Genomic DNA, 27,051 nt, shown 5'->3' on the forward strand with positions numbered 1-27,051 from the left:
CTCTACATAATGCCGGCCGATGTGTGCTTGCGCAGCGGACGCGTGCAGCAGACATGTGCAGCGGGCACACCGCTGGCGTGCCGAAGACGCACCAAAGGCAAGCCCATCTGTGCCCGCACGCAACCCGATCGCGGTCAGCGCCAGGAACTTGGCTCCCCAGGGCCCCGCCAATACGCCGCCGCCACCCTCCTCGCTCTCAGCCCCGGAAGACACCCTGACTGCCAGAGCTCCTCACCGAACACCACCCACTGACCATTCTCCTGCAGACACTACCAACACTCCTGCACCACCTACAGCACCCCCATGTCCGCCTCAGGCCCACGGGACGCCCGTGCCACCGTAGCCCTGAAGTGCATACTCCTCAACATGCGCTCCCTCCACAGACACGCCGTAGAGATCTGGAACCTGATCGACACCCTTACGCCCGATGTCGCTTTCTTCATGGAAACCTGGACCAGCGCCACCTCCGGCCCCAACATCACCACCGCAAGCCCCGAAAGTTACAAGATCCAGAGAAAGGACCTCTCACACCGCCCAGGAGGAGGACTCGCCATTGCACACAAGACCTCCCTCCGACTCTCCACCTCCAGTACGAGTGACCCCCACTTCAACATGGAACACCTCCACTTCGAGATCCAGACCTCCCCCAGGACCACGCTACTGGGCACCCTCGCCTACAGACCCCCAGAACCCTGCCCCCCGGCCACAACAGCAATCACCGACCTCATTGAACCCACACCATCACCTCCATGGACTACATCCTACTTGGAGACCTGAATTTCCACCTCGACAACCTTAGCAACCCTGACTCCACCACCCTCCTAGACAACCTCTCCAACCTCGGACTGAAGCAGCTCGTCAACACCTCCACGCAAAGAGCAGGACACATTCTTGACCCCATCTTCAGCCACACCATGCAGACCGCCTAGACGGATCACCACTGTGTACATTTCACTTTGAACACCACCACCACACCCAAACCGGACCCCGCCGGCCACGTAAGAACTGGAACAAAATCACAGAGGAGCTCCTCAACTTCACCCTCCTCCTAGACCCCCACCACGACCAACGCCAAGTCCGCAGCCAAAGAGCTTCACCAATGGATCTCCAGATGCGCCGACAAGATTGCCCCCCTCCGCCACCCTGCCAAACAACGCCCCCTGAAGGAGGCCTGGTTCACCACCGAACTCCAAGCCGCCAGGCGCACCTGCAGATGTCTCAAGAAAAAATGGCGAAGCCAGAAAACCATAGAAGACCTAACCAACCATAGGAGTGCCCTGAAGGAGTACCACTAGCTCATAAGGGACACCAAACGGACCTTCATCAAGAGCAAAATCGACACCAACGCCAAGGAACTCTTCAACATCATACAGCAATTCACCAAACCCCCCAGCGAAGCCAAGGACATCACACCATCCCAGGAACTATGCAACAAGATCAGCTCATACTTCCATCAGAAGATCAAGGCCCTCTATGACCACTTCAGCAACCAATTGCCGTTTACCACCCCTTCCCACTCCGCTGACCACTAGCTGACCATCACCACCTGGACTCCAGTTACGGTGGAACTCATCACTGCGACCATGATGAAAACCTGGTCTGGAGCCCCCTTCGACCCCTGCCCACCACACATCTACCAGAGGGCCACCACTGCCATCGCCCCCACCCGTCCAACTAGGACAGACCATCAATGCCTCACTCCAATCCAGCATCTTCCCAGACGACTAGAAGCGGGCCGAAGTCAAGCCCCTCCTTAAGAAACCCACGGCCGACCGAACAGACCTGAAGAACTACTGCCCAATCTCTCTGCTCCCCTTCACCGCCAAAGTCACCAAGAGACTCGTAAATGCCCAGCCGACCGCATTCATCGAAGAGAACTCCATCCTTGATGCCTCCCAGTCCGAATTCCGCAGCAACCACAGCACTGAGACCGCCCTCCTCGCAGCCACTGACGACATCTGCATGCCACTCGACCAAGTACACACTGCAGCCCTCATCCTACAGGATCTCTCCGCGGCTTTTGACACTGTCTCACACCACACCCTCGCAGCCAGCCTACACAACACCGGGATACAAGGAACCACACTCAACTGGATCCAATGCTTTCTCTCCGGCAGAACCCAGAGTACCAGACATCCTTAAGCTGATGACACCCAGCTCATCCTCTCCCTCGAGAAGGATCCTGAAGACACCAGGCTCAGCTTCCAGGAAGGAATGAGGGAAGTCGCGGCCTAGATGAAGGACAGCTCCTTGAAGCTCAACACAGAGCAAACAGAGGTCCTCATCCTGGGATCCTTGACCTCCGCCTGGGATAACACATGGTGGTCCTCCGCCCTCGGGAGCCCTAACACCCCGACCACGCTCGGAAACTAGGTATCATCCTTGACTCTTCCTCACCATAACCCGCCAGATCAATGCCTTTGTCTCCTCCAGCTACTACTGCCTCTGCATCCTCTGGAAGACCTTCAAATGGATCCCCCGCAGCACAGAAAAACCATCACCCACGCACACATAACCAGCAGTCTGGACTGCGGAAACGCCTTCTACACTGGTATCAACAGGACCCTTCTACAAAAGCTCCAAACCATCCAGAATGCAGCGGCGAGACTTATCCTCGGGATCCATCAGCACGAACACATGACTCAACATCTTCATGACCTACACTGACTCCCCGTCAAGAAGAGAATAACCTTCAAGCTTCTCACCCACCCTACAAATCACTCCACAACACCGGCCCCAAATACCTAAAGGAGAGAGTCTGCTTCCACGCACCCAAAAGAACTCTCCAATCCTTCGACCTCGCCCTAGCAGAGATCCCCCACATCTGCAGAAGCAGAGCAGGAGGAAGGGCTTTCTCCTACATTGCAGCCAAGTCCTGGAACAAGCTCCCCGTCAGCATCAGACGCTCACCGAACCTGTGCGTCTTCTGGAAGGACCTCAAGACCTTGCTCTTCGACTGAGCTGGAGATGCCTGCTGCCCCCAGTGACTAGAGACCCTCACAGGTGTGTAGCGTGCTTTATAAACCCCCTGATTGTTCGATTGATTGATTGATTCATTTTTGATTTACCCAGAATCACAGGATGTTGAGCGTCGTTAGCAAGACTGAACCGGGTTCGACCGCTCTTGCCATAAGGCTACACTCTCTCCCTAACCTTGACACTATATCGTCAATATACATAGATGTTGAGTTAAGAATAGCAAATCTACACTTCCCTCTGTGTACTTACCTTTCCATAGTTTGTTCACGATACTAGTATACCAAGATATTCTTGTATTCGATATCCATCAAAGCCATGTCAAAGAAAGCTTACCATCCATCGTATCCTGACATATTTCTTGCATTGCCAGGAGAGAGTCTGACATGTATATACAAGGCCCAGCACTCAAAATTGCCCAAGGCCAGAAACACTTATACAATTGCCTTAGGTCGGTTCCAAGTGCGATAAAGCAGGGTTTCAACTCTTTCAACAATGTACAACTCTTTCAACAATGAATCTTAGAAACATGAGGAGGTTCGAAATTTCAAACCCATCAGGGTGGCTTGTCAAAAAACAAACTTTGCAAATAGCATTGTACGATTCCACACAGTGTACGATCAAAACCCAGTGCCTCCCTCACGCAGCTTCCGATGGCTCCTGCATACTCATTCAGACTGCCAGTCTAAGAACGCTTGCTTGCTTTTGCAAAATGAACCATTTATCTTGCAGCAGACACAATACCAGGCTAACATAAAAGCCCGGGCGCAGGCAGCCAGCAGACCATGTATGAACTCGAAATGTGATTCCTGGCTGTGCAAGGCAGGAAAAGTCCAAACCACTGCATGTCAACGGGTACGAATGTATGCCGTCGAGAACGCGGGTCGTGCCTGCATTAATCTCAATAAAAGAAGATGGCTTCCCATCCAGCAACTGCACTTCGGGGCTGCTGTGTGGCACCCATTGGACACCGTTCCGCAATTATTTTCGCTGCCTTTGTATTGAAAAGTCCACCATTGCATTTATTTCATTTTTTTTACAAAAAAATAATTCGGCTTTCTTACTATGATCTGAGGGTAGAGGCTTGAGAATTTATTTTGACCACCTCGTAAACTGATGTACCGTGCTCTTCCTTCGAGCAGAGTTGTGCGTTCACCCGTGTCAGACTATAAACTATAAATCCGGATATAATATATAAAAACAATAAAGTGGAAACTAAATTGTTTCAAAAAGGAGACTGAATTTACTCCTGCTTTTAAAACCCACACGACAATCCATTCTGGGAGGCGCAGCCGGCTTCCGGGCAAGAAACTAAGTCCAAGACTGATGCGACCAGGGCCTAGACAGGAGCTCAGTCAAGCAGACACATACTTGTTCCCTGGACAAATATTGCCAAGAAACAAACTGGTTAAAGGCATCTTAGCACTTATCAGTTGTTCGGTAGCATACAGCTACATGTGTTCTGAAGTGCCTACAGGGTGGGTGTGCCATACCTGGGCTGGATGAGTGCACGTTGCTGCATAGGTCTGGGGGGCTTCAGAAGCAGTCCGATGGAGGGGACATTATTCAGTTTGTGTGCCCCTTTGTTGGATCCTAAAGTGCAGCATGGGTCTGGAGAGTTGTTCTGCCCTGCCCTGTGACGGTTTTCTGTTTGACCCTGTTGTTCTCTTTCTATTTGATATTGACAATGATGCAAGCCCACTTTGTGTACCCCCGTCTTTCTGAGCTGAGATAGCAGAGCTACACGTTGAGGCTGAAGAGGCATCCAAAATGCACCCCTCTCTGAGACAGTGTCTACTGACCTCTCTACCTGGGCTAAGAGTGACCGACGAAGGTGGCATCGAAGATTATAGTAAAGGGACACTCCATTTCACATATACCCTAATTGATGATATGCCTAATGGCATGGTGTAAATGGTTTATTTAGTGTCCCCGATGCTGTTTACCTCCAGGATGTATATGACATGTATGGAGGCTGCAGAGAAACTGGAATCAGAGGGCACGAACGTGATGGCGGTAAAATGTGTTAAATCTCTGAACAGTGTTATGGTTGCTGAGAAACTCAAAGAGGAGTGTCCAGCAGCCAACAGGCAGCTTTGATGGAGACTGATCAGAAGCTGCTCGCGGTTTTTATGTAAAGAAACCAATAGCAAGCTTCTATTTACCGAAAACACAATCTAGGTGCAATAAGGCAGTAACCACAATAAATATACATAAAAATGTGAAAAACCCATAATAGTTTTTAGTAAAATGTGTTTTCATTTTTTTTTATTTTCAATTTTCATATAAAGCTTGATTAGCTCATTCATTTAGATACCTTTTGTTCAAACCATGATCAAGAGTTTCTAAATATTACTATACACAAGACAATATGATTATATACAAAATAAATTTAATCTCAATACTTTCCAATTAGACCATAGGGAGATGTTATATAATAATCCTTAATTTGTTCGCTCAGACATGTAGTAGATGACAACTTGATGATGGCAAGTGGCAGAATGGCTGCTCGCGGTTTTGGAAGTCAGGTGAGCCGCAAACATCCTCAAAAAGAGGCAAGAGCAGCATTGCTGTAAGTGAAAGAGGACAAGAGTTCGCATCAACAAGACCGGAAAATTGACAGAAAGACATATAGCAAATGGGTTCCCTTCCAACTGTCACAGAATCATTAGGGGAACAGGTCCGATTGTCAGCACCACAAAAGGGAAGTGAAAGCATGGCCAAGAATGGGCTATGATGTTGAGAGTTTTCTTTCACTCCGTTGATGGACAAGGGCTTTAAGTGAAACAGAGGGGCACAACAAGAATGATTACCCAGTTGACTACCCTGTTGCCCACAGTCCCCCTGATAGCTAGTATTCTGGAAATGGGGGAAGGTGCCAAGGCGTGGTCAATGGAGCTGAGCTCGGTGGCCATGGGCATCTGGGAGAAAGACCCTAATACGTTCATCCTAATTTGATGGGGTTCACTCAGGAGGCTGATTTCAATGGTTGTTTTGACTTCTGCAACACCACAGCCTATTGGACCATACTGCAAAGGCTTTAGATGTGACATAAGGGAGTCATTCTCGCTTCAGGGGCTCTGGTGTTGTAGTTAAGTGACAGAACCATGCAGACCTCTTAGCCAGGTGAAACTCAATACAAGGCTGCCCTTGTGGATGCATGACTTCAGGAGAAGCAACTCATTGCTTACTTCCTCAGGAATTACTTGATCAAGCCTGGATTGGTACCATAACCTGAATCCTACATGCTATGGAAAATGGTAGCTGTGTTCACCTGGTCACAGGCTCCTTATTGGCCACCTAGTGAGGGAGAGGTAATGCCAGAGCTCTAGAGAGATAGAGGAGGAAGAGCACAGCGAGGCAGACTGTGCACTGGAGTTCCTCTCCCGGTCCTAACTATAGAAGCTGTTAACTGCTGAATGACTGATCTAGGAAGAATTTTGCAAGACCCCAGACAGAATGACCTTCCCTGAGGATCTTCCAGAGTGGCCTAGGATCAATTTTTGATGAGTGTGGCATAGAAAGATACTCTCTTTTATAGTTAGCCCACCAGGAGCCATCAAGTAGCTGTTAGCCCCCACATTGGCAGAGGAATTTCCAGGTGTATTTACACCACAAGATACCCTTAGCAGAGCATCAACTTTTAACACTATTCTACTGACCAAGCAAAGGCATTATGCAGAGAGCTTCTGTAAGATTGCTTGCCTTGCCATAATACCACTGATGCATTTGCCAGTGGTGAGTATAATTTTTAAATGGGTACGAATCAACGTTGTAGGGGTCTTTGATCTCCCTCTATCTCAGGCAACAATTATGTGCTTATGAAGTGGACTTTACTGCCAGGTACCTTGAGGTAGAGCCCCTGAGCAGCAGCACTGCCTCTGTGGTATTTGTGGTTCTCCTGAGCACCTCGTCACCACCGCCATACAAAAGGCAGAACACACCCTCGACCCCATCTTCGCAGGAGGGAACAACATACGTACAGCCATACCTCGCAGCCCCCCTGGACAGACCACCACTGTGTATTCTTCTGTGTCAACACCACCACCGCTCACAAGCCCACGCTCTGCCCACGATGAAGAAATGGAAGCAAGGTCACAGAGGAGCACCTCAACTCCACCCTCATCCACGACCCCCCCTCCATCACGACCGATGCGAACTCTGCAGCCACGGTCCCACACCGATGGATCACTAGCTGCGCAGACAAGCTTGCCCCCTCCGCAACCCCGAAAGACATGTCCCCAGAAGGCCACTGGTTCACCACCGACCACCGACCTCCAAGAAGCCAGACACTCCTGCAGACGCCTTGAAAAACAATGGAGGAATCAATGGAGAAACAGCAAAACCACTAAAGACCAGACCGCCTACAAGAACGCCATAACAGAATACCACAAACTCATAAGATCCACCAAGAGGACTTACATCCGGAACAAAATCTTCACCAACTCCAGCAACTTGAAGGAACTTTTCAACATCATCCAGCAATTCACCAAAACCCCCAGCGAAGTCACGGACGTCACACCCTCCCAGGACCTCTGCAATAAGCTTGGCTCCTACTTCCACCTGAAAATCAAGACCCTCTATGACAACTTCAGCAAACAGATTCCAGAAACCACCATCATCTACAGCGATGATAGCCAGCCCACCATCACCACCTCGACCCCTATCACCTCAGAAAATACCACCACGACCCTGAAGAGCACCCACTCAGGAGCCCCCACCAACCCCTGCCTGCCTCACATCTTCCACAGAGCTGCCACCACCATGGCACCCATGCTACGCCGCACAATCGACGCCACCTTCGAATCCAGCATTTTCCCAGATGACTGGAAGCAGGCAGAGGTCAAGCCTCTCCTCAAGAAACCCTCTGCTGACCGTATGAACCTGCAGAACTATTGTCCTATCTCTCTCCTTCCCTTTGCAGCCCAGGTCACTGAAAAAATCGTCAATGCCCAGCTACATACCTTCATCAAAGAGAATGCCATCCTCGATTCTTCCCAGTCCAGATTCAGCAGCAATCACAGCACCGAGACCGACCTCCTTGCCACACACTGACGACATCCGCATGCTACTCGACAAGGGCCACACCGCGGCCTTCATCCTGCTAGACCTCTCCGCAGCCTTTGACACCGTCTCCCACTGCACTCTCGCAGCCAGACTCCACCACACTGGCATACGAGGAACCGCCCTCGACTGGATCCGCTCCTTTCTCGCCGGCAGAACCCAAAGGATAAGGCTCCCTCTCTCCCACTCCGACCCCGCAGAAATCAACTGCAGAGTACCCCAAGGATCATCGCTCAGCCCCACGCTCTTCAACATCTACATGGCACCCCTCGCCGTCATCGTCAGACAACACACTCAGCATGGTATCCTACGCTGACGACACACTGCTCATCCTCTCCCTCATGAAGAACCCCAAAGACACCAGACTCAACTTCAAGGAAGGAATGAAAGATGTCACATCCTGGATGAGCAGCAGCTGCCTAAAGCTCAACCCAGAGAGAGAAGACTGAGGTCCTCATCCTCGGACCCTCTCCCACCGCTCGGGACAACTCTTGGTGGCCGCCCTGCCCTCAGAAACCCACCCACCCCTATTGACCACGCCCGGAACCTCAGCATCAACTCCCCCTCACCATGACTCGCCAGATCAATGCTGACGCCTCCACCTGCTTCAACTCCCTCTGCAAGACCTTCAAGTAGATACCACCGAAGTCAGAAAGATCGTCACCCATGCACTCATAACCAGCAGACTCCACTACGGAAACGCCCTCTACACGTGACCCAACACCTGCAAGACCTCTACTGGCTCCTCGTTGAGAGGAGAGTAACCATCAAGCTACTCACCCATGCCTACAAATCACTACACAACCTCAGACCCAATTACTTCAACAAAAGAGTCTTTTTCCATGTACCAAAAAGAAACCTTCGCTCAGCCGACCTCGCCATAGCAGAAACCCTGCGCTTCCGCAAAACCAGAGCAGGTGGAGTAGCTTTCTCCTACATCGCTGGCAAGGCCTAGAATGAGTTCCCAGTCAACATCAGACGTTCCCCTACTCTGCACACCTTTAGGAAGGGCCTGAAGACCTGGCTTTTCAGATATCCCGGAGCTGCAACCATCCCCTCACCCCCCAGTGCCTTGTGACCCTCACGGGTGAGTAGCAGACTTTAAAATTCCCCGATTGATTGGTTGATTGATATATGATGGTCGACTTTCTCCAAAAAGTAGTTTCTGGCACAAGGACCAACTTTATCTCGTCTTGTATGAAAGCTGTGTAACTTGATGTGAGCTATCACCTCTGCTCTGCGTACCACCCTCAGACTAGACTTTAACAAGACCCTGTATAGCAACATGGTAATGCTGTGAGAGCCCCTGAAAAGGAAGTGAAATATAATCTTGCCATATCTTCTTTTTGTTCACAGGGATATACCTCAGAATCTATGCTTTTAGCTTAATTGTGCGCCTTTTTGGGCATGCTGCCCAAAGCCCTTCTGCTTTGATAAAAGAGAATTGGGTGGACAGCCCTAGAACTTTCATCCATAATGTGGTGGATTATGTGCTGGGCCTCTGTTAAAAGATGTCTGAGCTCATGTACAAAATGAAGAACTACCTTCAAGAGAGTCAAACAAAGATGAAGGACCGATATTACCTCAACTCTAGCCATGCTTGCTAATGAGTGGACAGCAGGAAAATGTAACCTCCTAGAGGGAAAAGTCCAAACAGTGATGGACTGGTAGGTTCCTACTATACAGCCCAAATGAGAGTCCTCTTGGGGCTCCCTGGCTACTACTTGAACTTAGTGGCTAACTATGGGACCATTATTGACCATTTGATAACCCTGACCTCCAAGAAACATCTCAAGGAAGCTATTTGCACTGAGAAGGAGGAGGGAGAGGCAAAAGACATTCAGTGATCTGAGGCCCGTAGTTAGTCGTTCATTGGTTCCCAGAGACTATTGACCTTCAGCCTTCCACAGTCCAGAGTGATGTTTAATTCAAGGGAGATAAGGCAGTGTTTGCTTTGCTGAATTAGAAAAAGAAGAACGATCCAATGGCATTTATTGTTCGCAGCATATTCTCTAGGGAGGAGAACTGTCCTTCTATTGAGAAAGAGCGTGAACTCTCTAAGGCCTTACATGCTGGAATTGAAATTGGTGGTCCAGGTGGTTCACATACTCTATGGGTGGCAGGTGGCTGTGAAGGATGAGGACTCCTCTTATTGGTTTACATATTGTTCGTAGTTTGTGCCATTTGACCTTAGGTACCTGCATTTGGAAATGTAGCATAGTAAAGGCATTTCATTTATTTGTTATGAAAGCACATAGATGTGTGATTTCTTTATTTGGGAGTAGAAGATTTTATACATTGTTATGGATTTTTATTTACTACCTGCATGTAGAGGTCATTCGGAAAGCATAACTCTCATTGCTGTATTGTGCTTCATGTGTGAAAAAATGATTGCGCCTCATTCATATGACCTTTTTTATCCAGTGAAACACACTATATAAATAATCTCTTGTATCTTGTAGGTAGAGAGCAGAATTGCTGTACTGGGAGACACCCTGAAGCATGAATTCTTTATTTATCAACCCACAGACTTGGACTTGAAATGCAAGTGAAGACTACGTTCACAGCAGATGGCACAGGAGAGACAGACTGGGCTGGGTACATCGTCTCACAGTTACAGAAGAATGCATGCTTGTGTTTTCATAGGATGTTGTTCACTTCTGCTAATGGTCTGGAAATCATTGGCTTTGCTGGCAATTTGTATACAATAGGATAGTGCATATTAAAGATTTGAAGTTACAGACCCGTGATGTACCGTGGTCTCTCAGAATCAAAGTGGGTGGCTCCACCTAGAAATACCACTGCTAGGATCTCCGGCAGGTCTGAGAAGTCTCCAGGCTGACTCATCTGGAACAATATCCCACTGGGGAGTACGTGAGGCTCCTATCAGTTCTCTCTACTCCACCGAATCGAAGACTATCGATATGACTCTGGGGCCAAGAACGATCTACAGAAGGCCAACATCTTTGGATGGCAGCACCTGAAGTTTCCAAAGGGGCACATTTTCCTTCATGCATTAGATATGTTTAGCTTAGCCAATGAGATTGCCTAGCCTCTCCTTCACTGGAACTGTGCTTCTGTTATGGTGAAGAGACAGGCCTTTTTACCTCTACCCTTCTGTGGATGGGTGAGGCGACCCCTGTAGTCTTTGAAGAATCCACATTTGATCTGTCAGAGTGTTGTCCTACCCTTCCTGCCGTGATCTACATCCTTAAATGTTTGGGTCTGTTGCATGGGGCCAAAAGCAAGTGGGGTCCTATTCACAAACTGCATTTTGTTGTACATTTAGTAGTACCACAATAGTACTACTGACATACTACATATTGCTATTCACATATCTACGTGCAACGTTCTATGCCCTTCCCTCTCTTATCTTTTATGTGCAGAGAGCTCTGCCCTGACTTTGTAGAGGGCTAGGCAGGGGTTTGGAGAGGGACATGCACCCACTGACAAAAGAATAATCCTTGTTTTGTTGGCTACGACTGTCAAAGCAAGTTTTGTCATTCATACTTATGGAATGGCACAAAGTTATTTAAGCCTTGGCCAGGGCCAATTTGGACTGTGTATTTTGGACCTCTTTTGCAATTCAGTGCCAACTAGAAATATTTGCCCCTGGCTGAAACACATTCAATTCTGGGCATCAGCAAATATGACTCAATTTCCCATGGTCTTTTCCAACTCCACTGGTTCCTGTTCCACAAATTAATTTTAGGTTTCTGTGCTTCGCTTTTCAAGGCCTTTATAGTCTAGTGCCATCCTATTTGAACATAGTGCCCGTATACACCAAGTGCACTTTGGATCAGGAAACCATTAACTGATTGAGATTCCTGAGATGCGATGAGGAAATTAGGCATTTGTTTTCAGGCTCAAGGTTTCTGGAATGAAATACCACTTCAAAGAAGACTTCTAAATCCACTGACCTTCCTAAAGGCCTTGAAGGCCATTCTAATATAGGCATAATTCATTTTGTTTAACCTCAGGGTTTTCTATACTTATCTGCTTGTGATTTTCAGCTGAACAAGTGTGATATATTATTTTTTTTAGTGGTTCAAAGTTGTCTAGAGGTCTTCATGTTTGCAGCGATGCAATATACACACAATAAATACATGCATAAATACACAAACTCCTAAATGTTTGTATTAGCAGGTTAAGAGGCCGTCTAGTGTATGATGCCTGTTAACGTACTGAAATAGGTCTCTAAAACAATTGTCTGGAAATGAATAGTCAGACTGGGGAATGGCCTGGAATGGATGTATGTTTCAGGCAATCTCTAGCACAAAAATGTAAGATTTTCCTTTGGCAAACCAATGATCACTTGGTGATTACATAATTCTCATGCCTCCAACAACACTCACACTCTGCTCCAAACAGGGTGGAGAATAGTCATTCAAACATGTGTGCCACTACACAACTGTAGACATTAAGGGGTCCATTACGATGTCGGGCGGATCGCCACCGCCATGGTGGCGGTGGCGATCCGCCCCACATAAATGCCCGCCCACCACCCTTTTCCCCCCCGCCACATTGCAATGGCGGGGGGGGCCGCAGCGGAGGCAAACACCGCCCGCCACTTTTGCACCATGGTCGCCTCGCGGCCGGGGCGGAAAAGGGTTCATATGGCGGCGATGTCTATCAGACACCTCCAGCCAAATTTGGATGGACGTCTGCAGTTGCTTTTCCGCCACGGAAAGGCAGGCGGACTTCACTCTGGGGGCCCCGTGCGGGCCCCCAGAGTGAAGGAGAGTAGGGGGGTGAACATGAAGGGGTACCTGTGGTACCCCCTTCATTTGCAGTGCCTGCCGCTTTGTAAATCCAAATGCTGACATGCATTTTTAGCATTGTGGCGGGCGGTGCACAGAGCACCGGCCCGCCACAATGTTAAAAATACAGGATGTGCCCGCCACTGTGGCGGGCACATCCTAACACCCCCCACGGGACCCCCGCCCTTATGGAGGGCGGTCCCTATTACCACGAGGATGGTGGGCGGGCAAAGTCCGCCCGCCATCCTAATGACCCCCTAAGATTTCAAATGTTTTATTTAAAACACATAAAAACTAAGAATCATAGATTTTCGTCATTATAAACAGGGTACAGGAATGAGTTAATTCACACAATATTGCATAGAAATCTGTGATATACAAAATGTGCTGCTTTTTGTTTAAAGATAAGCAAAACTCATATCCCAGACAAGAGTAGAGATGGGAAAGGAGAAGAAAATAAGAGAGAAGAGAGAGAGTATCTATAAGACAATGCACTTTGTCATAGACACAACCTATCCATGACCAAATTAAGTTAAGGTTGAAATTCAATAAAAAAATGGAAATTTTGTCTGTTGTGCCAACCAACATCTACACAAATATTCCTCAAGATGATACCATAAGAGTGGTAGCGGATATTTTAGAACAAGAGGACCTAAGAGGTGGAAATAAGGATTTAATCTTAGAATGTGTTTCTATGGTACTCAAGAATAACATTTTCTTATTCAAAGAAAATCTGTTTCAACTGGTCAAAGGGACCAGCATGGGGGCCACATGCGCCCCCAGTTAGGTCTGCTTACATGTAAGTAACTTTAAGGCTCACCATACCTTTAATGAAATGGCTAAATGTTTTTTTTTCTTTCAATATCATTTTTATTGTTTTTTTTAACAACATAAACACCTTCAAGGCAACTTTTAAGGGCTGGCTCAACTGGGTGACATACCTCAGGGGCGCTGACACAATGGCTAAATGTTTTGAAAACATTAATGATTGGTATCAGTTTATTGATGATATCATCTTCATTTGGGAAGGGACGAGTGATACCCTCAGTGAATTTTTAGAATGGCTAAACTTAGGAGATCCAAACCTTAGATTTATGGCACAGTGGAGTAATACAAGGATTACTTTCCTGGATATTTCCATTAAGAACAGTGAGGGTTAGCTAGGAGTTGAGTTGCACACAATATCAACGGACAGGAACACTCTCCTCCACTGCGATAGCTATTACCCTAGAGTCCAGCCGGTGAATATCCCGTTTGGGCAATTGCGTAATCTCCCTAGGAACTGCTCCACCCTTGATGATTTTGAAAAGCATTAGGAGGTGATGAAAAAAAAACTTAAGGATAGGGGATATTCAAAGAGATTAATTAATCATTATTTTAAATATGCATGGTTTTATGGTTGTGATTACGTGCTGCACATGGACAGAGAGAGGCAAAAAAAGAGAAGTAAGAGGATAGAATTTGTAAGTCAGTTTTTGGGAGCCATTGACAGAATTAAGAATTAATGAGGAAGAGGAACTGAAACTGGCGAAACCACTATTTGCTTTTAGATTTAACAAGAACATACAAACCACCCTAGTCAAAATATATAGGGGGACAGAATCGGCCACACAAACCACGTTGGACAATAGGAGAGCTGTGGGAAACCACAAATGCAACAATTGTTCTATCTGCGATCATTGTGTCCTAGGAAAAACGTTGGTGTTTAACGGTATGGGAATAACTGCAAAGACCCATAACAATTGCTACAGCAAGAATATCATATATCTGCTTATATGCCTGTATGTGCTTGGCTATGTGGGTGAAACAGGCAGTGAATTAGACTAAGACAATTAGAACATAAATCAGCACTGAAGATGGGTAAAGACAATGCTCCACTCACAGAGCATTTTACACTGGCACAACACAGTTTTCTTGATTTCTGCGGGTTTCTTTTAGAGATAATCACTGGGAACATGCGAGGGGGCTGAGAGGAAAGAAGGAGGAACATGAGAGAACAATGTTATATTTCCAGATTAGGTACATTAAGTAAGGGACTCAATACGAGAGAGTAATGGATGGCGTTAATTTCTTGATGGACGCCATTCATTCTACTACCAGTATTCAGGACCATTATAAAGTTAGACTAAAGGTGGTCCATAGTTCAATGGGAATTGTCTTATTTATTGTAATTTTACATCGTAAAAATACAAGGAAAAGATTATTCACATATAATAGAGTCTAACAGTGATTGATAAATGCATCGGACGATGATGTTCATCACGGTGCAGTTATTTTTAATAAGATTAATACAGGCACATTGTGAAAATAGGGCATGTAATATTGCGTATTGCATGGTGGTGATTGTCAAATAGGTCAAAAGAGGCACCATCTTAAGATGGCGGGCCCGAAACATGTCGTAAACCTGGATTATTACAAGCTTACCTAATGATGCACCGGAAGCACTATGTTTGCTCTGGACACATAAAATGTGGGTTCTTAGGCGGCCGGTTCACCGACTAGAGAAACAAACAGAACAAGGATGTTATCCGCACCGCTCATGAGGACAAACTGCCACGGGGGTGCCTGTACAGACTCTAGCAAATAGACATCGTATGGGCATTGACACCACATGCGGGATGGGATATAGGGTTAAAATCCATTAAGGAGATGTGCCAAGTCTTAATGTCTCAGTGCTAAAGGCACTCGGTAGTAGGCTATATTTGCCAAGTCGCCATAGCCCCATAGGCAGGCCAAATTTGAATTGGATTTTTTTTAAAGGAGAAATGGAGGGAAACCCATAGATTATCTGGTGTGAGGACGTTGTCCACACACATCATTCAGTCCCAGTATATACCTAGATGAAGAATTAGGGTATCTTGGACAGTATTTAGAGTAAAAATATGTATAGTTTATTATGTAAATGAGCAATATGTGTTTCAGTTTGTTTCAGGCCTCAAGACTGTGGGAGTATCTACTGCCCCTAAAAGGAAAATTTATTTATTTGATATTATCCACTATCCAGGAAGACACGGCTTGACAAGTGAGCCCGCAGTAGGCCAGCGATGCCCCTTAAGAGATATATATATATATATGGCTCCTCAATGTAATTTAGTTGGGGAATATATTTATTTATTTCTAAGTGCTAGCGGTAGCACCCCCTTCCGAGCACCATCAGCGATTTGGCAGCACGCCAGTGTACCGCAAAATGTTCATTGCAAACTGAGACCGGCGCGCCCCCATGTAAGGAGTGATCAATGGAGACGAGGAGAAGGCACCTGTGGAGGAGCGAGTTCGGCGCTGGAGGCGTATGCATCCTTGGCGGGGACTGGAGCTCCTGCACTGAAAAGCACATCCTCACCCTAGTACAATCACTCCTAAGATGGAGCTGGACACCGCAAAAGGCACTGACCTAAGAATGCGGTGGTTTTGTGGGACCGTACTATTGCCTCTAAGGTTTGGTTACACCGGATACACGAAAATTCAAGCTTAATTTTGAATCACTGCTGTAAGTCCCTTTTCCTTTGTATTTCGGTATCTGATCCAAAACTGTGAGCTGTCTCCGAATGCAGAGTGTGTTTTAAACGGAGAGAAAGGAACTGTTAAGGAATCTGCAGTATTTGGAAATCAGCGATCTTATCTGAAGCAAGAATGTGTAAATTGCCTAAAAGCGTGACTATGGTTTTAAAAGGAAGGATATTAATGGTGATGCCTTCAGATGCGGTTGGAGGACTCGTAACAATCCAGTCCGGGTTTTCATTTGCAACATAATAGAGCATGTTGGGAATTGACTTTCAATAGTACAAAATAAGAGGGCATAACGTTGAATAACATAGTCTGTAAAAATAACCATGAAGCAAATTTCGTTTTAGCAGGGTTTACATTGTTGTGGCTTTGTTTAAACATATTTTGGTTATGCCTTCTGTGGGAAAACGAACTACATTATTTCCCATGCCTGCAGCGACCCAATCACTGTGTAGTGAAGTGCATCTTCGATTTTAATGAACTGTAAACCTTAAAAAGAGGCACCAATATGGCGCAACTCAGGTTGATGAAGGCAGCTTGACCAGGCCCGGACTGGCCGTTGCGGGCACCGGGCAATCCCCCGGTCGGCAGCATGGGTGGGGCCGGTTTTGGGCCCCAGGGGGGCGATTTTGCTACAGGGCCGTTTTTGCAGCAAAACGGCCCTGTAACAAAATCGGCGGAAAACCGGCCCTGGCAAAGAGCACGGTCGCACTACAACCCCCCCCCCCTCCCGGGGGGAGGGGGAGGGGGAGGGGCAGGCCGGCCGAGCACTTTGCCAGGGCCGGTTTCGGTTCCCAGTCCGGCCCTGAGCTTGACTGCTGAAACGCGTCCCAGTTCGTGTAAATGCTGTAACCAAGAAAATTAAAATGGAAAGAACCCCCACAACAACGTGTGCTGGCTCCTCAATGTAATTTAGTTGGGGAATATATTTATTTTATATATATATATACATATATATATATTCACTGAAAAAACCATAGGTTTCAGACCAGTTATAGTTAGGAATTAGCATTTAAAAAAACCTATTAAATTCACTGAAAAAACCATAGGTTTCACACCAGTTATAGTTAGCTGGAAATTTTACTGACATAAAACCATTGAAATTCCCACGTTATAGTTAGTTGGACTCACTATAACTTGCGCGCCTGCAATGCACTGCTGATGACGCCACATATTACATCACTCATGACATGGTCAGTGACATCACTCATGACATCACTGATGACACCATCCTTGTGACAGAGTGACAGACCTCCTTTCAGTGTAATGTAACCTTGAAACACATATTCAAAAATAGAAACAAACATTTTCTAAAAAATGGAGATACCCATACCAGTTACAACAACCAATTCAGTAATTCCTCCATCTATATACACATCCACTCATTCACCAACAGTTCTATATAGTCACTCATACATATACTCACTCATCATATGTAGTGATACACCTATACATCCTGTTACACACCGACAGTCATCCAAAAGTTACTCACACAGGTACTGATGCGTGAAAGTGCAGATTTTGCAATTAAAAGTGCACACATTCACTGCTTTAATTCTGCCACGGCATGCCCCAGCATACCCGCAGGGCTGCGCAGGGCTGCGGTTGCACCTCACCACCGAGTATCCACTGGTGGTGGTTGAACTCCACCGCCATTCAAAGTAGCGGGACCTAGACGACATTGAGGTGGACTGGGTGGAGTAGACGATGACTACTGCTGCAGAAGCACCAGCTGTTTTCCTTGGGACATGAACTCAGGACTAAGCCTCAGCCTCAGCCTTCTCGTGGTGCGGAGAGCCTTGGAGCCCTGCAGAGGGGCAATACCTTACAACTGGACATCATCCACGGACTGCATTCAGGGGTCGGGACTGCGAGTACTAGGGGACCTTGCGCACGCTAAACACAGCGCACCTGGTGACTCTTCCCGCCCCTGCTTCTCCCTGTTTCAGCGCGCATTTACAGCTCGCAGCCCCCGCTTCGCGGGAGCCGCTCGCAGCTGTTTTCCTTGGGACACGAACTCGGACTAAGCCTCAGCCTTAGCCTTCTCGTGGTGCGGAGAGCCTTGGAGCCCTGCAGAGGGGGAATACCTTACAACTGGACATCATCCACGGACTGCATTCAGGGGTCGGGACTGCGAGTACCAGGGGACCTTGCGCGCGCTAAACACAGCGCACCTGGTGACTCTTCCCGCCCCTGCTCCTCCCTGTTTCAGCGCACATTTACAGCTCGCAGCCCCCGCTTCGTGGGCGCCGCTCGCAGCTGTTTTCCTTGGGACACGAACTTGGACTAAGCCTCAGCCTCAGCCTTCTCGTGGTGCGGAGAGCCTTGGAGCCCTGCAGAGGGGGAATACCTTACAACTGGACATCATCCACGGACTGCATTCAGGGGTCGGGACTGCGAGTACCAGGGGACCTTGCGCACGCTAAACACAGCGCACCTGGTGACTCTTCCCGCCCCTGCTCCTCCTATTTAGGCCCGCCCTCTCACGCACAGCGGGACGCGTGTGCGGGACGCCGGACGAAGCCCGGACAAAGGGCAGACAGTCTTAGACTGTCCGTGACTGGACTGGGCCATACCTCCTGTCTTTGAAGTAAGGGAACTTTTTCTTGTTATTACTTTACTGCTTGTGGGAATTTTCCTATTTTTTGTACAACATGCCAAAGAAACAGCCCCCAGCCGTTTCAAAAACAATGGACAACTACCTGGTTCAGGTGGTTGCGAAAATTAATAGTGAAAGGAGACAGTCACTGGGGCTAAGCCAGTCTCCCAATCTGCAGCATTTGAGCCCAACTCAAAATTCCCTACAGCCAGACACTCCTGTGCTAGATGCTCCTATTGACTTGATAGACATTATTGTTAATCCAAGTCATAACCCTGATGGTCAAAATAGTCCTCCGCCAGCAATTCCAGCTTTAACTGACCCAGAAAATAATATTGACTCTGACCATGAGACATATGTCCAAAATATGTCCCTCCTCCTCTTCCGAACAGGAAACTCGACCTGCGAGAACACGCAGAAAAACTCAGCAAAAACGGACAGGTCTTCGCTCAGGTATGAGGAAAAAAAGAGCAGCACCTCCTGGGAAAACAAAGGTCAGAACTACTGATTATGGGGAAGATAGCGGCAAATGCAACAGAGACGATGAATTGCTCCAAAGGATAGCTGATATGATAGACACTAAAATTAAATCTATCATTAAGCCTCTAGTTGCTAAAATTGACAAATGAAATGGGGAGGTTAAAAAAATGAGTGGAATACAGAACAGGGCTGTGGACGAGGTTGACAAACTAACAACATTAATAACAAAAGCGGCTCAATCAACTGAGAATAATGTGGGGAGTACTACAGAAAAGGGGAGCGGACTAACGCTATCTGTTTCCCCAGCTCAAATTCCAACAAATACTCACAACTATTCTCTGGCTACAGATGGTGTCCCAGTAACATCAAATATACCGCCTGCATTATGTCAAGAAACTGATCCCCTTCAGTTTATAGAAGAAGCCTCTCCAGTGGTATTGGTGTTGGCCAATGTACCACCTCTAGCGAAAGACCAATCGGAATCTCCAGCATCTCTGTCTAGTAAGGCACTGCATTGGTTATCAGGAAATATGCAGATGGCACCAGGGGGAAAACAACAGCTCGCAGGTGAAATTAAGACAGTGAAAAGGGTCGTTTGGATTGGGAATCGACCAAAAAGGTTCACAGGAGACTGTGTCACAGTGACCTTTTCCCACCCGGCTGTTTTACCCAATGTCCTAAACAATATTTTCCCGCCACAAAGAAGATCTGGAACTGTTGTCCCCCTTGCTCTCAAATTTTTTTATGGTGAACAACAAAACGTAACATTCCCTAAGACTCCGGGACCTGTGTGGGACATCGTGAGAAATAGTAGAGGAATAAAGGCACCATGTAATGAATGGGGAATGGCCTTAGGAAATAGATATGAGGCTCTATCGGGGTTAAATGACTGTGATTGACTGGGTTGGGGATGTAACACTGTTGACCTTAATCCCCTTGGTGACAACCCAGTGGGAGGCCCGATGGCCCAGATAAATGCAGTGATAGTTGATACTCCCATACCCCAGATTCAAATGAGGAGCAGACAAGACACTTTGGTGGCTCTAGAGGAAGCTTATGACCCCACTGGTCGACCTGGTTACATAACTAATCATAGTCTAAATGTAAAATTACCTTCAAACTTAGTGGTAACTGAGAATAACATAAGTGAAAGTATTCCATCCCAACAACATAGGGTCAGCCAATCCACTAACATGGAACCCTCTAGTGTTAATGTCTGTGCACAATATACTTTGGTGTCATGGAATGTTGCAGGCCTTAAAAGTAAAATGATATCACTGGACTGGTTAACTTTCCTGGATACAAAGGACATAATCCTTCTCCAGGAAACTTGGCAGATAGCCCCTGAACCTATACAAGGATATTTACATTCTTTTATCCCGGCTACACCAAGTTTAAGGGGAAGGCCAAAGAGTGGCTTGGTGACATGGATTAAACAGAATAGTGGGCATTCTGCTCTCTAATTGGTCACTAATAGTCCCGATATTTTGTTAGTTAAATTACAGCGACCTCACTGTAAGGACCATTATATTTTTAATGTTTACTCAAGGGGGCTGCCAGGAGGTAAATCCACTGAGGCAGTTGACCAATTAGATTTCCTTTTAAAACAATATTGTCTGAACGCCAATGTTATTGTTGGTGGTGATTTTAATTGTTGTTTCGAACCCCTAAATAACCATGATATAGATATTACGGTAGAAGAGGACTATATCTGGGAAATCCCTCAGCTGTCTCTAATACCTATTAAAAAGTCGACAGAGGGCGCATTACAACTAAAAGTTCTATGTATGGAGCATGGGTTACGGGCCACTAACGGAAGAACGTGTTCTGATAAACAGGGTGCCCTTACTTTTAACAATGGCATTTCACATAGTCGTATCGACTATATCCTTACTAATAAAGAGAATTGGTCCAGCGTCGATGATATGTGGATAGATCCAAGGGCCGAAAGTGATCATGACCCATTAATTTTGTTATTTAAACTGTTTGATCTATTGAAAAGTGATGAATCGAGGGTTAATGTTCAAATAGCCCTCTCAAATGACAATAGACGTATTAGATGGTCCAACTGTGTTGCTAACGAGGAAAGCATAACAGCTATGAGGGATCTAACAACCCAGGCTATCAAAGAATTAAGGAGCAACTCCACTATGGAGACTCCTGTATCTAAAGTTAGTATGATCCATGATGTGTTTTTTAATAAATTGAAATTCTTCTTTGCCAAAAAAATTACTAAAAAACAGTGCAGGCCAGTAAGAAAGGAGGATCAATGGTACGATAAATCTTGTAGGGTTGCTTACAGGGCCCTGTCTTATGCAGTAAAGACAAAAGATATAGTTAAGATAAAGGATGCCCGAGTCATGTATAAAAAAACACAAACTAGGGCAAAGGGGGAATGGGAGGAAGGCTACTAGAGGGACCTCTTAAGAGCCAGTAAAGAAAGATCTATGACCTCCTTCTGGAACATCGTTAAATGGGGAAGGGGGGCCAAAAGAGGAGAACCCATGAACCACGTGTCACCAGACTCGTGGGTTTCCCATTATGCGTCCCAGTTCGCTTTGGAGGATAGAGATAAGGAAGGGTGCGAAGTACTTGTAAATACAACTACGAGTTATCTATCTTTCACCAAAGCTGATGTCCTAAAAATTTTAAATAACATCCCAAAAGCGAGGGCCTCAGGTTTAGATTCTGTCCTTGCAGATCTGTTTATGCATGACAAGGACCTTTGGGCTACCTATATCCAGCTGCTAGCCAATGGCATTGCGAAGGGTTCGCCTATCCCGGGGGCTTGGAAGGGAGCTGAGATCATCCCAATCTTTAAAAAAGGGGCATGCTCGGACCCAGGCAATTATAGGCCTATCAGCCTTATCGCATGCATACAAAAAGTATTGGCGAGGCTTGTACTGCAGCGTATCCATGGTTGGATAGATGAACAGGACGTACTGTCACCCTTACAGGCAGGATTTCGCAGCCACACTAGTACCATTGATCAAGTTTTTAGATTTGTTTTATTATAGTGCTTCTTGGGGGGGGTATGCTTTTTGCAGCCTTTGTTGATTTAAAATCAGCATTCAACTTGGTCCCCCGTGCGAAGTTGTGGAACATCCTACAAGAACAGGGCATCCCAAATGAAATTTTGTCCTTATTAATCAGATTGCATGAGAACAACTTTGCACAAGTTCGATGGAATCAGCAGGGTAGCGTAACTGAAAAATTCCCCATTGCAAGGGGAGTACGCCAAGGATGTGTGTTAGCCCCAACTCTCTTCTCGCTATACATCAACAGGGTGATCAGGTATTTCGAACAGCAACCGACCGACGCACCTAAGTTGGCCGGAAAACTGATCCCCCTGTTGATGTTTGCGGATGATACCCTGCTAATATCAAAGACCCAACAGGGACTTCCGAAGGCCATTGGAGTTTTTGAAACATTTTGTGCAGACCATGGTCTTGTTATCAACACAACTAAAACAAAATTCATGGTACTGCACAAACGGAAACATATTAAAGGGAAGTTTATTATGGACGGGGTTCAATTAGAACAGACCCAAGTTTTTAATTACCTGGGCATTACCCTGTCATATAAATTAGACTGGAAACAGCACACTAATCAGCTAGCTACGAGGCATGCACAATTGACAGGAGCACTCACCAAGGAATTATTTTCCTCACACACTAGACCTATTACTCCGGTCTTAACGATTTATAATGCAAAGGTTGGAGCAGCGGTCCTCTATGGGGCTGAACTATGGGGGCCCAGTAACCTTACAAAGTTGGCGGTAGCCCAAAATACATTTCTCCGCAACATTACTGGTTTACCAATATCAACTCCTTTGATACCTAACCACTATGATTTGGGAACGCATAGTTTTGAGGATATGGCCAAATATAGATCAGTAGCCTACTGGAGGAGACTATGGGTTACCCCAGAACTCTCCCAGTATGCCCAGGGTTTCCATGAGGTTAGAGCCTTGGATAAAGCTCATAAAATTCCATGGATGAGAGAGGTAAAAATAATGTATATGGCTATGGGTCTATCTTCACTATGGGACGACCCTGTAAGGAACGTCTTCCCACCTAAGAAAATACTTCGAGACCTGTACTGGAGCATGGTTGAGGCTAAGTGTTTTGGAAGTCGTATTGAACGATCCTTCACTACTGATTTCTTAGAACTCAAGCATGCACCGGCCCTAGAACCTTATTGGGATTGGATTACCGTCCCAGGGGACCGGAAGAAGTATCATCAAATGAGGGTGGGGACACTACCATTAAATGCCTTAACTGTAAAATGGTATGAGAAACAAACCTCTGGGTGCCCTTTTTGTCCTGATCAAAAGGAAAATATTGGACATGTGTTGTTTGCCTGCCCTGAATATAATGCCCCCAAACGATCATGGCTAAAACCGATTTGCGCCCAGTTGGGCTTTAAAACTGCTAGTGAGGCTGTTAGGATCTTAAGAACTGATACCTCCCAGCCAGTTGTTATAGCCATGTCGAAATTTCTTCACTGGATGTGGATAATTCGGGCCCGTAAAATGAGTTTGGAATAATCTAATGGGCCATTTGCTACATGCTGCTATCCGATTTTGCACACTGTATTAAGTAACTGACATACTTTGCACACTGTACTAGGTAACTGATATATTTTGCATTGATGAATTTCGTTCTTTTTAATAACTGTTTTAATCTTTTAATATAACACATCTAAAAAGTTTGTAAATAAGGATGAGCCAGTTTGATATTTTTTAGATAAAGCTGAAACGATTTATTGTGGATCTTGTATTTTGCTGGGTGTGGGGGGTTAATTGTGTAAATGTCTTTTTATGATTGAAATATATCGAATAAAGACTGTTTTGAATTGAATTGAATTGAATTACTCACACAAATAGTCACACATGCAAATAAACTATTGAACATCCATTTATTTGCATATACATCTATATACACACTACCACCTTACATCTAAGGAAACTTACACATACTTACTCTCTTAAGCAATCACTTATAGAAAACATACTTATTTAAACAAGAACTCTTTCAATCTCTCACTCTCACATATACTCACTTAAATACATCAATACTCACATATACTAAAGTAAAAGGTATGTCGTTACTGATAAAGACACTAGTGAGATAGTCATTCACTCACTAACACACACATATCCACACTCATCCACCCATACAGTCCTGCACATCTGCTGTCTTCAAAACACATACAAACAGTGAGTCAGTCACCAACCCATGCAGCCACTTATACACAAAGTGAAACACTGATACATATATTTAAATATCTAAAAATTACTCGCTAATATATGTATTCACTAAGATACACTTAATAAACCAGTTAACCAATATTTTTTTTTAATAAAAACATCCATTTAGACACTTATTTAAAAATGTATTTTTCCATCGACCTTTACAAATACATATGTAAAACATATTTATTTTACAGAAAGACACACATTCACTGGATGGTGTCATCAGTGATGTCATGAGTGATGTCACTGACCATGTCATGAGTGATGTAATATGTGACGTCATCAGCAGTGCATTGCAGGCGCGCAAGTTATAGTGAGTTCAACTAACTATAACGTGGGAATTTCAATGGTTTTATGTCAATAAAATTTCCAGCTAACTATAACTGGTGTGAAACCTATGGTTTTTTCAGTGAATTTAATAGGTTTTTTAAATGCTAATTCCTAACTATAACTGGTGTGAAACCTATGGTTTTTTCAGTGAATTTCAAAGGTTTTTTAAATGCTAATTCCTAACTATAACTGGTATGAAACCTATGGTTTTTTTCAGTGAATTTAATAGGTTTTTTAAATGCTAATTTCTAACTATATATAGGGCCTCAAACCTATGTTTTTTTTCAGTTTTTTTTCAAAGGTTTTTTAATAGCAAGTTTCTATAGGTATGAAATGTAATATTTTTTAAAATGAATCCTATATTGTATATTTATGTAATACTATTTTTCTTAATGTATTTTGTTCATGTTTCTTTTTTTTGCCCTGGAGCGCTTCCAGTGCGCGTACTGGTGAGCGCTCCGTTAGCGCTATTACCGCGTACGAAAACATTATTGTGACGTATCGCGTTGCCACGCGCACCCGGAAGCACCCACGCGCATACGAACGCACGCTGAAAATAACACTTTTCATTGGTTCAGAACAGTTTTGGTTTCCAAATGATGAAATCCCGGGTCATGTGACATGAAAATAACACTTTTCATTGGTTCAGGACAGTTTTGTTTTCCAAATGATGAAAGCCCCCACCTTTTTTCCTTATTCTCACTTTGTCCTTTGACTGAGGGAGACCTGTTTGGAGATCTGTTACTACTAATTTGTACTTAAAAATGGCTTCAGTAGCAGCAGCAGCAGGAGCATCTCAGCCACCACCACCACCACCACCACCAAGAGGACCACCACAACACCACAGTGGTGGAGATGAAGAAGAGGAGGAGGAGGAGGAGGAGGAGGAGGAGAGAAGGAGGTGGCTGCCAGAAGATAACACCCCATATAGGCCAAAGCAGCACATTATCTGGGAGTTTTTTTCAATCCCAAAGGACCAGAAGAAAGTAAATGCGCCTAAGGTTACTTGCCTAATCTGTGGCACTGAACTTTCAAGGGTGAACCCTAAAAAAAATACTCTTTTGGCAATAACACCATGTTTCGCCACATGCAACGTCGGCACCCGAACAACTATGCTAGGACAGAGGTCCGAGAAATGGCCAGGAACCCTCCCCAATCTTCTCCCAGCACCTCGCAAAGTAAGCAACCCACTCCATCGGGTCCAGAGGCAAGAGAGATGGTCCCCAACATACAACCCAAGTTTGGACATTACAAAATCGTATGTATATTTTGTGGGCAAACAATTACGTATGGTGAGCAAAGCATTAAGCTCATCAACCATGCTGGTGACAACCACGTGTGCCCCAAAAAACATTAATTTTTTCCTTTTTTTTTTTTGCTCCAGTTGAGCCGTTTACAAATCCCTGTTTTTTGTTTGTCCCGTTAAAAATAGCAAAAAAATATAAAATTGTTCATAAAAGCCAAAAAAAGTACAAAATGTTCCCAAAAGCAATGAAAAAATATAAAACAACAAAAATAATTGAAAAAACAGTTCTTTTTAGAACAACCACCAATTTTTTAAAAAAAATGCTACTTTTTTCAAAAAATCTGTCATTCTTTTTTCCCCATGGTACGCTCCCCGGTGCGCTCCCCGGTACGCGTACCGGGCGCTCCCCCCGCGCAAATTGGAAACATTTTTTTTTTTTTGCCCTTTGGGGCCCTTTTATAGCCCCCACATCAAACCTAGGGGGTCAGGGGGGGGGTCTACCCTGCCCCCTTTTGGTCATTTCCTCCTTTGTTTTTGCCACCTCTTGTGTCTCGATCCTACCGAGACACAAGATGGCTGCCGCTCCGGACTGTTTGGAATGTTGACAGACACCCGAGAGCCAATCAGCTTTCCGCTCGCGTACTCGCGTAGCGCGCTGGAGCGCGCCCCGGTGCGCGTACCGGGGCGCGCTTATAGATATATATATTTTTTGGGACCTAAATTACTCAAAATCCACTGGACCACATATCTTGAGACATAGCAAAGGCACATCGGGCTACCAGTCCCTACAATTTTGCCAAGTTTGATGGAAATCAATTCAGCCGTTCGGGCTAAA

The sequence above is a fragment of the Lissotriton vulgaris genome, chromosome 3_1 (assembly GCF_964263255.1).
Source record: "Lissotriton vulgaris chromosome 3_1, aLisVul1.2, whole genome shotgun sequence".
Classification (NCBI taxonomy): Eukaryota; Metazoa; Chordata; class Amphibia; order Caudata; family Salamandridae; genus Lissotriton; species Lissotriton vulgaris.